Source organism: Lissotriton helveticus, chromosome 4_1 (genome assembly GCF_964261635.1).
Source record: "Lissotriton helveticus chromosome 4_1, aLisHel1.1, whole genome shotgun sequence".
In the NCBI taxonomy this organism is placed as follows: Eukaryota; Metazoa; Chordata; class Amphibia; order Caudata; family Salamandridae; genus Lissotriton; species Lissotriton helveticus.
In genome coordinates, this window is record NC_136063.1 from 1,346,504,450 (window position 1) to 1,346,519,091 (window position 14,642).

Here is a 14,642-nt window from a genome sequence, read left to right on the forward strand (position 1 = left end):
TGATTAATAGATACGAATCAGAAAAGTGTGTACGGCGGCCAATGACCGTCGTATCAGGTAATTTGGGCAGATTACTGTGACATAATGTACATCAGGAGAAACAAAATAATACTTACAAATAAATCAAAATATAGATTTATGTTTAACCTTAACAACTCCAAATATTCCAGCTGCTGTTTGGGGTGCCACTGATCAACCTATAATTACTTATAGTAGAAACTGAAGGTATCAAAAGAAAAGGATTATCAAACTTTCACCTGTCAATGACTGAATAACAGCCTAAACCCCGGAGCACGGCATAAAAAATCGTCATTCAAAAAATCACTCCAGCTCAGCCACCTTGGAAAGCAAAAGCAACACTTCCAAAATGTATGGAACTGTAATGGATGTTTAAAGGCTAGAATGATAACCGGTTAAAGCTGCTCCAACATGCTGGAGCATGCAGGTACCACCACGCTGCAACAGGCCGGCGAAAGAAGATGGTGGCCTTATTGGGAATCCTGGAGAAAGGAATCCGCTATTAGATCAAATGACTTTGATGAATTACACAGTGCCGTAGGATTTTGAGGCCCCAGACAAGCCATAGTTCGAGTCCAAGCCCATGTGGCTTGCCTAGGAACAACTGAATGTTATTACCGTTTTCTGCTAAATTAGGACCACATGGTGCCACAAACTATTGACTTATTGGTTAAACTTTCTCACGTGGGGTCACTGGCACTAGGTAGCGAGAGAGACAGAGTGAGAGGTAGATAAAGGCAAAAGAAAAGGAGAAAGATCGAGATATGTAGACAGGAGCGATATATATAGAAATAAAGATCAGCTTCCCAGGGGCCTTTTGGAGGGTGGGAACACTAGGCAATTGCCACTTTGCCCATGCCCTAAAACGTCTCTAGGAGGACTCACTAGTAAGTGGAAAGCGTACTGAAAAGGGTTGATGATTTATGCACTTATTTACAAACTAAAAGCAAAAAGTGTAAATAAAAAATAAAATTGCAATCGTCTTTGTCAGTAAAAACTATGTTTACGATTGAAGAACATCTATTACACAATATCATGTGATGAAATACAGGTGAATCAATTGACCCAATCAATCAATTCTTTCAGCGCTCATGCAAGTTACAAACAAAATCCACTTCCTTTCTTTCTCTAAAAGGAGAAAATAGATGTCATTTCTCCGATCATTCCTGAAACAGATTTAAGCATAGACCATTTTAGGGAAAATGGGAGCACTATTGGTGTTTGGGTTTGGGAAGAATATTGAGTAATAGATTACGTAGACAGAAAATATTATTAAAGCAATATTTTTGAATTAAGTCATTTAATTAAGTTAATAAAGTTAAGTCACTTTCATCTTAAACAACTTTAGTTATTATGATTCCGTAGACGGGGCACAATAGATAAAACCAAGACCAACCAAATTTTGTCTTTCATTTTACAAAAAAAATCCTTCCTTCTCAAACGAACTTTCAGGCATGGCAAACAATTTGTTTCAGGTCCCTCACTGACAAAAGTGTGTTCTGCTTTGCCATTGGTCCATCATTACAATCTGAGATCAATGAATAATTCCTTCACACATTCGGTCTCTATATGTCCCTGTAATTGGTATGTACAGATACAAAGGTGCATTGCTACTGTAAACAGATGTGGGAAAAAGATATTGCTTGCACCTTTAGTGATGTCATTCTCATGTCAACGGTACTGTGTTATGTAACAACACTAGTGACATCATTGATAATGGTATTTTCCTTGTCTTATGTGTAATGATTACAAATTGCAAACACTACTACACACACTAACTACATGACTCAGCATACAAACAATGCAAAGCATTCAGGCTAGCATCATCTTTGCTCCACTTCTGTATAGAACTAAAAATAAAGATTTCTGTAAACAGAATTTGAAAAGGGAAATGGCTTGGGCTATTTTCGTCGACTCTCAGGAGGAGAGCACGACACAACAGAGTTTTGCTTGTGCGGAGTTAAGTTGCTCTCAAGAGACTTTGCTTTTTAAAAATGTTGGGTGATGGGTGATACACTCAAAGCAAATAAAGGGCTTCCCTGATGGTTCCAAACCTTGACAGCTGTCAGCAATCAGGCAAGATTTGCCATGCCAGTATCCCGAAATATCAGGAGTTTCCTGGATCTCAATGTGATGAGGAACCAGGAAGCGCCTGATCACAATGAGAGATTAAGGACAAGATTTAGAGTTCGGCGGATGAGTTGCTCCATCACAAAAGTGAACAATATCCCATCTGCCATATTACAAGTGTATTATATCCAATGGTAGTTGTAATACAGTGGGCGGTATACCCAACATACTTGTGACGGAGTAACCCAAGCACCCAACTCTAAATCAGGCCTAAGTCAGCCTAAGTCAGAGGTCTTCAAACTTTTTGATGCTGGGACCCCCTTGTTAAACCTTTTTAGGCATAAGGACCCCCTTCTGACAAAAGTTTATAGAAACTGGTACTCTTCATCAACAACTATCGACAACCATAAATGCGCCTGTTAAACCCGGCATCTTTTGGCATGTTTCCCCGTTTTTTTTCCTTTCTGACGTCCAAGTTTTTACTCTTTTTTTTTATGGTTTAGTGTCCTTGTGCTCTTACTCACTGCTGTTCAGTGTTAAAGTGCAAGTGCTCCTATTGTAAATTGTATTAAGGAATGGTTTTTCCATGATCGGCATGTTTGACTTACTAGTAAGTCCCTAGTAAAGTGCACTGAGGGTGCCAGGGCCTGTAAATCAAATGCTGCTGTTGGGCCTGTAGCACTGATTGTGTCATTCATTAAAGGTGCCCTGAAAAGGGTTTCCAGACCTGCTACTGCAGTGTGTGCATGCAGTTTGTAACTGCCATGTTGATCTGGCAAGTGCACCCACTTGCCAGGCCCTATTCTTCACTTTTCTTACATGTAAGTCACCCCTAAGGTAGGCCCAAGGTACCCCTGTGGGCAGGATGCCATGTATATTAAAGGTAGGGCATGAACTGGTGCGTGTGACTTGTCTTGGCAGTGAATTACAGTGTGTTTCATGTTTCACTCTAGCCATCTAGTTTCAGCTTCTTCACTTTTCCTTCATCCTTTTCCACCTTCATGTACTCGTAGCACGCTTTCCTAGCGCCAAGATGCTCCTGTCGGAGCGAATGTCTGCGCTCTATAAATACACATAAATATCAAAATATCAAATATCACTATGGAAAGACTATTTGTACTGTAGGATAGAATGGGAGTTTACTTATAACATCTTACAAGCATATATTCCCATTGGGCCAAGATAGAGAAATGTGTTTAGCATGCCTGAATTCAGAATATAAAAATGAATCTTTTAGTAAAGATGATTTTTATGTTCTGTGTTTGGAAATACCACTTTTAGAAAGTAGGTATTTTGTTGCTTAGCCATCCTGTGTCTCTCTGCTGGGTTTCTGGATTGACTGTCTGGCTTTGGAGTGACAGGGGCTGGGGATATGCATTTTCATCATACAGCCACTGGGGGGTGACGGTGTGTCCAGCCTTTCCTGGATGAGTCAGGGCTGTGCTAAATAGAACTGGGCTGTATTTATAGTAGCACGAGGATATTTCCTGGCACCTGAATGGCCTGGTCTGCCTTGGACAATACTGTCACCACCTCCTGCCAGGAAGCTGGACCAGAGAAGATGGAACTGATTTGGGTTTGGCACAGACATTATTTGCTCAAAAGCACAAAGAGAAACTGAGTATAAATATTGGGGCCCATTCCCCAGAACTTTAGAACTCGCTGGAATCAAGGACCCTGCCAAGAAGAAGAGCTGGAAGAACTGCCAAGAGGAGTACTGCCCCTTTGCTGTGTTGTTGCTTTCTTGGGTTGGCCTGCAGTTGCTGCTTCTGCCTTGGGCAGTGAAAGGACTGGACTAAACTTTCTTTACTTGTTGCTGAGTATCTCCAAGGGCTTGAAGTAGAGCCTGCCTCCTGCTCTGAAGTCAAAGGGACTGCAAAGACTTCACCTACCTCTGGAACCGTGGATTCATTTGCCACAGAGGGGTGAAAGCAACCGACTCTGCCACCGACTCTGAGGTTGGCTCTGTCACTGGCTCCGTGTCCTGAAGACACCGCAGAGGTCACTGTTGCATCTCACACTGCAACCCTGGCTTGGGGACACTGCTCGCAAGTCTTCGACACACCGTCCATCCCACACCACAGTCTGCACCGACCAACATCAGCTCCCCACAACTGGCACTATCCCTGCACCATGATCTGTCAGCACAGCAAAGAGCACCGTCTTCACTCTGCACCTCAGCTCTGGTCTCACCGATGTCACTGGATGACCGTCACTGAGCCGAACAAATCTTTGTCATCACAATGAGCCAGACTGCGCCCAAGCATCCTTAACACTTGCAGATCACCTGATAAGGCACATTTGCCTTTTTAATTCAGGCAGGCAAAGCAGCTGATAATGATCTAAATTAGCCTTCCCAGAGTAGGAGGTCTGTCTTTTTTCAGGGACAAGTGAAGCTGGGGAATCTGCGACCTCCTTCCAAGGACTCCACAACCCCCCTGGGGGTCGTGCCCCACAGATTGAAGACCTCTGTCTTATGGTAATGCAAGTTACAAGCTATAGCAAATGGTTTATCAACCTCCTCCACCAAAAGTAGAAGTAACCTACCCTACTATCAAAACATGTGGGGTTAGAATAGTAATTACACACTTCATTGCATTCAATGGGGGAAGAGTGAGAGACAGAAAATCTGCTTACACGTTTTATGCAATGGTATTTTAATCATGTGTGCTGGTTTTAACAAAACTTTCCATGGCTTTAAGTGGGATGAAAAAACTGAAGGGGGGACTCTCAAAGGGGTGTGGCCAATGTAATTAAGGGTGTGGCTTAAAAACACAAGCTAAAAATCTGTGCTTAGCATAGTGTGCCACCCAACATGTATTTTGCTGTTTCTGTCATTGCATCCAGATATATAATACAACAAGTAACATCATACCTAAAACAAGTTAGGACTATTGGCTTTGTCAATGGTTGTTAGTTGCATAAGATAAATAAGCAGCAACTCTGGCTTGTTGTATTTAATATTGAAAAAGCTTCCACTTAAAGCCCTGTTAACATCACAACAATGTTGCTGCTCCTGAGTCTCGAAAAGAGAAGGGAAATCCAGAGAGAACATGACTCTCTTTAAAGGATTTCCCTTCCCCTACAACGCTCACCTGGCATGACGTCATGCCGTAACTTCTCCACTAGTGAGAAGGGAGTAGTGTGAGCAGCGCACATCGTGTACTCACCTGGCATGACGTCATGTCGTAACTTCTCCAATAGTGAGAAGTGAACAGTGTGAGCAGCGCACATCGATGCACTAGTGAGAAGTGAGCAGTGTGAGCAGAGCACATCATGTGCCTGCTGTCACTGCAGTCTGGAAAAAAACGAACCGCCTGTGCCAGGGCACAAAACAGAGCCCGATAGAGACCCGTTTCGAGGCCCCCTTTAAAAACTGTAGGTCCGCAGACCCGGTGAGAACTGGCCCACTTAAAGCCTTGCTTATCTTACCAAAACCAGGATGCAAGGGGTACATTTCTGAAGTAGGTTAAAGAAAACTGAAGAGATGTATTGACTATAGGAGTGTTGTTTCCCTGTGCAAAGTAAATGTTACAAGCAATCTGTGACGGGGTATGAAATGCTTTTATCATGAAGGTTTTACCATAAACTTAATTTTGACCTCTGCACGCTAGTAATGTACATGCGTCTATTGAGCAAACTGCTGCTCTTTTCTGTTTAAGGCACTGAATTTTTTTGTAGCCCATTGAGAGGTGCATCAAAAGAAAAGGTGCTTGCAGTTGCACGCTGTTGTGAAATAACTTGGCTTGGTGTGGAGTCAATGTATTACAAACTACACCTTAGATCAGATATTAATTTTAATCTTCTAGCACCACTGGTAATTGAAACTAATCTAAAAATACCATAGAAATCTCATTCAAATCACTAAATTTGAAAACATAATGTATATAGGTAAACGTGTTTTCAAAAGTAATTAATTTCCTTTTTTATGAAAAATTACAAGGATCAACATACACTCGATATATATAATGTATTTTAAATTACAGCGTGAAAATGAGGGGAATACATTTGTTTACTCAAAGAGCTCAACAAGTCTCCTTCCTTGATTTCTGTAAACTCTCAAATGTATTCCCCTTATTTTAACGCTGTACAAAAACAGAACATTCAGCTTTTTATTTCAGGAATCCTAAATTTAAAATGTATTATATATATCGAACTCAAAGGGTTTCGGCCTCCCTCCCCCTCCCCAAGCCTTGTGTGTGTCAGCCCGGGCTGAGACAGCTTCCCGGGGACACACACAACCGCACCAGAGTACTTCACAGGTCTTTGAAAGACCTTCTGCGTGTTAATGAGGCTTTGATGTTTTTCACCCCTCGGTGAACTTGTGGGTTAAGGCAAGCCACGCTCGGACAGATTCTGCGACCCCCTTCCAGGGACTCCACGACCCCCCTGGGGGTCGCGCCCCACAGATTGAAGACCTCTGGCCTAAGTTAAGCAATCAAAGGTATTGGGAGGATACAACTGCTATGATTCCTAGCAGGCAAGTGGGTAGGAGAAAGGGGGGATGCATAAATGGGGAATGCACAAATTGGAAGCTAAGATTGAGTGGGGCTAACTCAAGCCAATGTTTTTGCTTTAGCACACTTTGGCCAGGTCAGCGAGCTATACAGAAGTGGAGCAAAGATGATTCTTTTCTGAATGCTTTGCATTATTTTTATGCTGGGTAATGCTATCATGTAGTTTATCAGATCTCTTCAGCTATTTTCTTTATTTTTTTAATATGTTTTATTAATTTTCACCCAAGAAACAACTTACATTGGTCTCACAACAGTGCATTGGTACAATTCTTGATTTCTTAGTTTCGCATTTCTGTGGCTATGGCATACAGACATAACTCAATTCCAATGTCCACCATTTCCCCCGCATACTTTTCCCCTTATGACTCGCAGTGTCCGATTTACAGCTTTAGTCAGGTATACTCCCTTTTTGAGTCCATGTGCCATCAGTTCGTTCGGTCAAGGCACCCATCCCATGGGTGAAACATGCCCTCCCTTGTTACCCTCCCAAACCCTCTCCACCGGTGTGTTTGACATTACCGACCTGCGAAAGTCATTGAGTATGTAAGTTGGCCAAGGGCATATAGTTCCCTCTCCTACTGGGTTGACTAACCGAATCAACCTGTCTCCTAATTCCGCTACAATGTCTCCTGGAATTGTGAGGTACCGCAATATGATTCATGGCGTCCCGGTTGGCGTATCTAATGACTCCCCATCTGACTCTGGCTCAGGTATCTGCAACAGTGCCACCAAAGCTTCCCATGCTTGGGCAGCTCCAAATCCTTCTTGCAGTTAGACCTCCTAGCTAACTGGAATCGTACCATAGTCTTGCTTGCTGCCCATCTGGTTAACTCTGCTTTCTAGTGCTCAACGCTGGGTCCTTGCCTGGATTTCCAATTCTTCGTTAATTCCCTTTTCGCTAGTATCAGCCCTAAGTCCAGGAACTTATTCGTGTCTTTTGTCTTGTTCGTATGAGGAAACCAATGTAGGATGCATGCACCCATGTTTGGATCTATCTGCCTGTCCGTCACCCCACATAAGATATCAACCACTTCCTCCCAATATGTCCCTAAGTGCGGACAACTCCACATCATGTGTATAAATTCTGCTTCTTCTGAGTTGCATCGTGGGCATCTGACTGTGTCTACAATAAAATATTTATTAATTCAAGCCGGATTCAAATATGCCCTGTGCAATATATAGAAATGAATGAGCTGAAACCTGGCATTGCGCGTACTCTTCCACGCTCTCTCTACTATTCTCGACCATGTTGTGTCAGGTATTTCTTTACACAGGTCTGCTTCCCACTTCCCTTGTAAATGGCTCAGCGGCTGCCTTCCTTCCTCCCCCATCCTTCTGTATAAACACGTTATGGCTTTAAAGGTCCCTGCCACCATCACTACATACTGGCACGTGAGAGATGTCTGCAGCTTGGATAACGCTCCCCCCCACCGGCATTAGATTGCCGTTGTGAGGGCTGAATGCAGCAAGAAATCTCTCTTGGGTAAACCGTATCTGTCTTGCAGTGTCTGGTAAGGCAAAAGAACACCCTATTCATACAGGTCCCCTACCATTTGCACTCCCTGTTCTTCCCACGCAGCTAATGCAGACCAATATCCCCCATGCGGAAGCGCTGTGCACATGCCCAGCCGGATCGCCGGCGCATATGGCCGTAAAACCCACTTCTCTTTTGATTGCGGATCCAACACAATCTTAGCGTCCGCTCTTTATGCGTTAACGTGTCAAGCTGCAATCGCTGACCAAGTATAACAAATGATACGATATGACGTGGTATCCACCGGCCCTCCGGCCTGTCTGGGCCCCTGAATTCCCTTGCCACTGCCTGCGTAAACCACTGCAGCTGGGCTGCCAGGTAGTATTGTTTAAAGTGCGGGACCGCCCATCCTCCCTCCGCTCTGGGTCACATCATCGTGGTCAAAGCCACTCGACGTCTGTTGCTCACCCATATAAATTCCCCAACTAAGGATCGCAGTCTTTTGAATGACGAACCTGGTAACCAAATCGTTAGCGTCCTAAAGTAGTACAACAACCGAGGCAATGCCACCATCTTCAAAAGTAGAAAAAGTAAGGAGGCCCCCTCTTTGGGTTTGTCTGGGACCAGGGGGAATAAATGGAAAAACACAGGGTGTCCCAATCTACAGTTCCAAAAGCTACACTAAGGAACTACTGTGTGTACACACTCGTGGGTCGGGCAATAGGACCCAGTGCAGACCTATCTGGTATTCTTAGGTCGCTAAAGAAAAAGGCAGAAGGTGAAAGAAGTTCTGGTATGACAGGAATATGAGTGCTATAGATAGCAACGGGTTTGATATTACTGTTGCTCACACAAAGGGCAATTGACAAAGGTAATCCCAAGTAGTTTTTGTAAAAATGTATACAAATTTTATTATCACATACAGTATAAATTGCTAATATTTGTTTAAAAACATAGGTGATTTCACATTACTATTTATTAGACAATTATTAAAAAAGGAAAAACATGATACATAAAACAAGAATCACTGTAAAGTCGACGCAGCGTTTCGGTTTTTCTCATATAGAACACCTTCTTCAGGACAGATTCTTTAAGTTACATTTTTTTTTTTTTTTAAACATTTGTTCGGAACCCAATTGTATCTTGAAGTTCGTTTTGCCTCAGGGTCCCTTCACTCTTGTGGGTCTGTTGGCTACCAATGCTTCTTTTGCTGAGAATAGCAACTAGCTTTTATGATTGTACGTGTGGCGATACACACTGTCCGGAGGAGCCACCGATATGAAAGAGATACTTCTTCTTAGTGGTATTTCGTTTGTTAGTTGTGCGAATCGTTGCAGCGGCAGACCTTCTCTTGCATTAGGCACCGGCACATGAAGACTTGGGGGTTGACCTATCGTCTCTAAGGGGTTTCACACTCGTATCTTAGCAGTATCATCCGGCCTCCCTGCTCCTTCTCGTCACAGCGTCGCCCGGTCCGTCTTCGTATTTATCAAAAGCTCAGCTCACCCTCTATTTTCTCTCTTTTCACTTGCACACTTTCAATAACCGGTAACTTTTTGCTTGTCTACCTCTACTCTTTGGCACATTCTCAATTCACTATACGATTTTCAGCCGTCCAACGTATGATTATTTTGACATTCCTTTGCACGATATCTCTCACATTGAGGTACATTTGGTTTATTTTATATCATACCTTCATTAACCTTTTGATTACTCGGATGATGTTTATCTTTTTTAGACTGGCGAGAGTCTTTCCTCACTAAGACTATTTTTTCATCCTTTGTTTATAGAATGTCCCCTGACGAAGGGCACATGTAGTGCCCGAAATGCATTGGGATTACTGAACAACCTATGAATGACAATCATGTGATATTTATGATGAACTGTTCTGAAAAATGAATGATCATTGATGACAAGTGATTACTAAAGAACAATTGAAAACGGATTGATTTATGTTTCTTGTCTTTGTACCTTGAACAATCTTGATACAAACTTTATTTGCCCTCTAACGCTGTGCATTGGGGGTAACCCCTATCTAGGGGCTGCACCTTCATCATTGATCTACAACCTGCTAGGCACAGACAGATAAACCCCAGTTGTATGCGACAACTTTACAACCCGTACACTTATTCCAGAACCAACCGTTTGTGCGTGTCCCTTCCAAATTGTTGGGCTCTCCCTTTCGGCCAGCCGCTTGGGCCGGGGCTAAACAGTGCTGTAAGCCTCTCAATGATTTCTGCAACCGTGAGCGCCGCCCGCTCACGTCCTCACCGCAATGCCTCTCGCTCCGTAGGTCCTGTTCTGCTCCTCTTCATCGCCGTGGTTGCAGTGTTGCACAACGGCAGAAGACACCCCAACGCTGCACCACCAGCGAGCGGCCCCAGTCTGCGTATTTCCAGTTATTGGCTCAGCAGCAACTGCGCCAATATAATTGCCACGATGCGGGTCCAGACGTCCTCCGGTGTCCCCGCATCGGCCCCACAGTCGCCTCCCGGCTCCTCTTTCTTTTTACTGCGCAGTCAAGGCTGCCATATTGCGCCTCCGTCCTGCAGGCAGCTTAACTCAGGCATTCACTGGTCCCCGGTGTCCGGGTGCCTCTCAGTCGTCGCCACCGCAGTTCGTGGCCCTCAGTGACACCCGAACAGCTTCTCAGGGGCTCATTTTAGCCCCGCATCAGGATTTTGATTGGGGCAGCGTGGAGCTCCGATCTCACGCGTCTTCCATCATCCGCTCCGTGGCCACGCCCCCATCATATCTCTTCAGCTATATGCTTATAAGCATGTCAGGAATGGAAAACCGGACAGCCAATTTATTTTTAATCCCCCTCCAAAGACACATTTTCTGTTACCTGTAAGGGTGATGCATAGGCATTTGGTATTATGAGTGCATGTATTCCTGGTCTCATTTCTCATATTCAGTTCAATTATTTTAAGACTTGTAAGTGTGTTTTCCCACCTCATACCTAATTTTTTCACACTCTAAGTTTTAAATGTAGAGGCTAATTTGCATGTATGCTTTTGACAAAGTGCTTCTTCGAATATGGTCATTACTTCAAGTGGGACAGTACACATCCCACCTCTCTCAGAGATGCTCAGGATCTTCAGGTGTCACATATATTCACCCTGCCATAAATGGCTGCAATAAAAAAAAATTGGGGTGAGGTTTGAGATTCAGCACAGCTGGTTCTAAAACCTTAACTTACGTGACTCTAATGAATAACTTCCTAATCGGCTGAAGCTCCACTATGACAGTTTATTCTGCAGGGATACATACCTCAATCAAAACGTAAAATGTACTCTGCTTTGTGGCTGGGTCTCACAAAGTATTGATTTACATCCTGCATGGCAAGGTGTTAAATCTGGTATCCTTGGTGTGGTTTCCTGTGTCTTTTGGCCGCTACCTCCTGCATTTTTGACTTTATGTTGGACTTTGTATTTGCTAGTGTTTGAACTCTGGGCAGTTTACCACTGCTGATCAGTGCTAAAGTGCATGCAAGTGCTCCCTGTGTAAATTGTGATTATGTTTAGTTATCCCTGTTTGCTATATTTAATTTACTTGTAAGTTCCTAGTAAAGTGCACTGTGTATGCCCATGGCCTGGAAATCAAATGCTACTAGTGGGCCTGCAAAATTGATTGTGCCATCCACATTAGTATCCCAGTAACATGTCTCAAGCCTGCCAATACAGTGTCTGCAAATGCAGTTTTAAACTGCCTTGTCGACCTGGCAAGTGCACCCACTTGCCAGGCCCAAACCTTCCCTTTTCTTACATGTAAGGCACCTCTAAAGTAGGCTCAAAGTATCCCCATAAGCAGGGTGCAGTGTATGTGAAAGGTAGGATATATAGTGGTGTGTATTACATGTCCTGATAGTGAAATACTACCACTTTTCAGTATTCTAAGGACTATCGCTCCCAAAGGTTATCATTGGAGCAGCCTTGTAACATCTTACAAATGTAAATTTCAACTGGGAAAAGATAGAGATTTGGAGATTAGTTTCCCTGAACTCATTTTAAAATTACATCTTTTTTGTGAAGTTGCTTATATGTTGTGAAAATGCCACTTTTAGAAAGTGGACTTTTTCTTGCTTTACCATCCTGTGCCTCTGGCTGCCTGCGGAATCAACGTCTCTTTTAGACTGACAGCTGGGTTTTTTGTGCTTTCACTCCAGACAGCCACACAAAGGGAGCTGAACTGTGCCCTTCATATTCTGATGACCCATCACCAAGCCTACCTGAGCTACAGTGGTGGGAGGTGCTGTCATTGACACCTGAATAGGGCTGTCCCTGGCCGTTCACAATACTGTCTCTGTCCCCTGTAGTGTGTCTGGAACCAAGGCAGGGCAAGGCAGGATCTTGTGGACAACAAAGGCTTTCCTTTGAAGTATGCCTACTGCATGCCAAAAGGGGTATAAGCATTGGACCTATAACCCCACAGCTTTAGAACGCTTCTTGACTGAGGACTCTGCATGAAGAAGAGCTGAAGAGCTGTCAGAAGGAGCACTTCCCTTTTGCTGTTTGCTGCTCAGCTGGGTTAGCCTGCAGTGGCTACTTCTGTATGTGGACACTGAAAGAACAGGACTTTGTTTGTTGCATCCTGCTTTTCCAAGGTTCTCCAAGGGTTTGTGTGTGCTTGCTTCCTGTTGGAAGTATCTCGACCATCAAAGACTTCATCTACAGCCTCCCTGATCTCCACTACTGGGAGTTCTGACCTTCCAAATTGTCCCAAATCCAGTTCTGTGCCTTTGGACGTGGTTTTGCTGCCTCAACAATTGAAAATCCATGCATCGCCTTTCCAGCGCTGTTTGTTCTGCTGCAAGCTTGCTGTGCGGTTGAAAAAACAATGCATCGCCTGTTCGCTACCTAAAGAAAAACCACAGCCTGAGTCCAGAGCAACGTGTCTCCGAAGTTTTGAGAATCCTGCTCCGACTCCTACTCAGGCCTGCTGTGTGGCTGAAATAATAAATGCATCACCAATCCGCAGCCGCAAGAATAGATGAATCGCCTATTTCGCCGCCACATCGGTGCCAGCACGTCCACATTTCCACGCATCGCACCTGTGCGCCAAGTTTCCAATGCAGAAGAAAAACCAAAGGTGATGATGGACGGAGCGTTGAAAATACAAACACTCACCCCCAGTCAACTGACCTGGGTTTAATCCATCACCGTTCTTTAGCTCACTCCGCCACCCCAGTTCAGACAAGGCCATATGCAAATCAGTTTGACCCTGTGCCTCATGGGAACAGTCCAGCCCGAACTGCCAAGCCATGTCTTCCCTGGACCGGAATCAAGCTTCCCAGGACCGTTTTCTGGCATTACAGCCGTCTTCAGCCGGGCTTGCTTGACTCCAGTGGCAAAGTGAGCAAGGGACTCATGTCTGAGCATATCCCTGCCGACTTAGGGCGAACTAAGAAAAACCAAAGGTGATGATGGACGGAGCGTTGACAATACAAACACTCACCCGCAGTCAACTGATCTGGGTTTAATCCATCACCGTTCTTTAGCTCACTCCGCCACCCCAGTTCAGACATGGCCATATGCAAATCAGTCTGACCCTGTGCCTCATGGGAACAGTCCAGCCCGAACTTCCAAGCCATGTCTTCCCTGGACCGGAATCAAGCTTCCCAGGACCGGTTTCTGGCATTACAGCCGTCTTCAGCCGGGCTTGCTTGACTCCAGTGGCAAAGTGAGCAAGGGACTCACGTCTGAGCATACCCTGCCAACTTAGGGCGAACAAAGAAAAACCAAAGGTGATGATGGACGGAGCGTTGACAATAAGCTTCATCACCACCCCCTTTTGTACCGCTAAGTTTCCAATGCATCTCCCTGCCGAAAGGAGTCACCTGCACAAACAGACACATTGCTTCTTCTCACAGTAAGGAATTGACGCAATACTTCTCCTCAAGAAACAAGGCATCACTATGCTTTCCTCTGTGGCTGTTTTTCATCTTGGATTTTGGTCCATCGAAGGTACTTTGTGCTAAAATCAATGCATCCATAGAGTTCTATGGAGAGAATCGCTTAAACCTTTTAAAAGTTATATTTTGAGGTATGTATGTTGAATTTTCGTCGTTTTGGTCTTGTCTGTTTTAGATAAAGATTGTTTATTTTTCTAAACTAGTGTGGTATCCATTTGTAGTGTTTTCACTGTTTTACTGTGTGTGTTATTTACAAACACTTTACACATTGCCTCTGAGATAAGCCTGACTGCTTGTGCCAAGCTTCCAAGATACCAAGGTATCCTGGAGGTTATATTGGGTGTGTAACTTCCTTAAAAGGAAGGGTCCCTACTTGGTCAGGCTGCAAGCCACTGCCAACTGGAGATCCCCATTTCTAACACAAGGGTTATGGTCAGTTTTTAGTTTATCCTCACTCTGTAGAGAGCACAGAACCAAAGAAGTTTCTTTCTCATCCCCAGCATTGCTTTTAGTTATTTCTGCAATAGGAGAGGAAAGCAAGATTTCAAAGAGCTTTACTTACACATTGGGGAATATAGTCTTGTGGAAGTCTGCTGAGCCAGAGAGGGAGACCATTACAAAGTTGTTTAGGCATTGACAAAAAGAACAG

General features: G+C 44.1%; 1 protein-coding gene across 1 annotated transcript in view; it reads right to left on the reverse strand.

Annotated features, from left to right (window-relative positions):
* LOC144829104 (cadherin-9-like) overlaps window positions 1–14,642 on the reverse strand; it is an 836,522-nt gene that overhangs the window by 216,680 nt on the left and 605,200 nt on the right. The window lies entirely within an intron of this gene.